At 43.0% G+C, this 2,046-nt stretch overlaps 1 pseudogene; it reads right to left on the minus strand.

The window, feature by feature from the left end:
- Window positions 1-2,046, minus strand: part of LOC105525257 — a 36,027-nt pseudogene that overhangs the window by 7,936 nt on the left and 26,045 nt on the right.

Below are 2,046 nucleotides of genomic sequence, written 5' to 3' on the forward strand. Positions count from 1 at the left end.
ATTATTTGAAATGTTATTTTTGTGAAATATTTGGATTTATTTGACTAACATTTTCATATAAACCATAAAGCATCCTTTGTAAGTTTTCATCAGGAGTCCTCTTGATATCACATGGGGCAGTTTTGTAAAATCATAAATGTCAATATCATAAATACTTTTTATGTTTATGTTTTTACTCCCAGCCTATTTTGTGCTTAGCGACAGTTTGCATGTTTATTACTGTAGTTACTTGATCGAAATCTTAGTTGCATTTTCTTACCTATTTTTCTTGGTTGCTGCTAAAAGTGGTTAGATCTTACTCAGTTTCATTGCCCTTCAGAGAATGTTCTTGAAGTTTATCTTCTCTGAAATGACTGGCTGCTGACCTGGATCATAGTTTCTGGAGAAACGCTCATTAGGATTGTGGCAACACTAATATTCTATGGGTGAAACTTTCCTTTAGTTTTCAAAGGTAAAGAGATAAGAATAATTTGCCAAAACTTGTTCTAGCCATGACGAGGGAACAGGGACCCAAATCACACATCTACCATAAACAACTGTAAAGCTGCACAAAACGAATGAGGTGGCTGTTTTTAGTCTGTGACCACAGCTGTGCCAACCAGAACTGAGGGCAAGGCCAGGAGAATGAATGAGACGCATCCACAGTACACTTGTCCTCTGGAGTACACCTGCAGATCGTGGCACCGAGAGCTCAGGTATGGGCGGAGCATGGTGATCCTACCACGTCCACGAGGGGGAGATCGGAGTGGGTGCAGGATGGGAGCTCTCCACAGATCCACACCAGCAGCGAATCAATCCAAGCCTCCCCATGTCACGATGACCCAGCAGTGCCTGTGCTACCCTGCTAAAACAAGAGCTGGAAAGCTTCAGAGGAAGGTTAGGGATCCTGAGTGTGCTCAACATGTTACCTACAATGTGTAACACTCAGCAAATAATCACTGCATACACAGAGAAACAGGAGGTAGAATCTGTGGTCAAGAAAAAGGCAGTAAAAAGTGCACACACATGCAGGATGGTCTCTGTCACTCACCACATGCGATTTGCTGCGTGAAAGACATGCCAGTTAATATGAAAAATAGAAAATACTGTGTATTTATTTTATTTTATTTCAGTTTTTGAGACGGAGTCTTGCTCTGTTGCCCAGGCTAGAGTGCAGTGGCACGATCTGGGCTCACTGCAATCTCCGCCTCCCGGGTTCATGCCATTCTCCTGCCTCAGCCTCCCAAGTAGCTGCCTGCTGCCACGCCTGGCTAATTTTTTGTATTTTTAGGAGAGACGGGGTTTCACCGTGTTAGCCAGGATGGTCTCGATTTCCTGATCTCGGGATCCACCCGCCTCAGCCTCCCAAAGTGCTGGGATTGCAGGTGTGAGCCATCTCACCCGGCCTATTTGTATTTCTTATTGAAAGTATAGTATGAGCATTTTGAGTTAAAAATATGCTAGTAAAATGAATTGTACCTGTTTATATATTGATATGAGGCTACAAGGAAGGTTTCAAGTTCTATAAGAGGACTCTCATAATTCTGCTTGAAAATGCCCGTCTAGATGTCTGATATGGCAGAAGACCGAGTTTTTAAATCTACAATTATGAATATTTAGGGAATCAAATTACAATGTGTCAAAGAATGAAAATATTTTAATTCTTGAGCCAGAGGAAGGGAAGACACTTTTTACTATAATGGAGTTGGGGAATTTCAGGTTCCATACATGATAATCTTGAGAATTGTCACTCCCTCCTCACAGGTAAAAAGCCGAGAAAACTGAAAAATCAGCAGTTCTTCTTCAACCTGCAAGAGACGTGAGGTCCCAGGCAAGCCACTGTCCCCAGATTGGCTGGACAGGTAAAGTGGAGAATCACCATACACTGGAGCACAATGCTCCAAGGAAGCCACGCTGGGATTGGAATCCCTGAACTGGAATCGACAAATTGCTGCAGTGAGGTGTGGCCACGTCTGAGAGTTGAAACCTCCAGGAGGCCTGTGCATATGGGTCTCATGCTTTTGTGAGTTGTATCATCAGAAGCTCAACCAGGTTCTCAAAGTAAAC

The sequence above is a fragment of the Colobus angolensis genome, unplaced genomic scaffold (assembly GCF_000951035.1).
Source record: "Colobus angolensis palliatus isolate OR3802 unplaced genomic scaffold, Cang.pa_1.0 Scaffold525, whole genome shotgun sequence".
NCBI classification, from domain to species: domain Eukaryota; kingdom Metazoa; phylum Chordata; class Mammalia; order Primates; family Cercopithecidae; genus Colobus; species Colobus angolensis.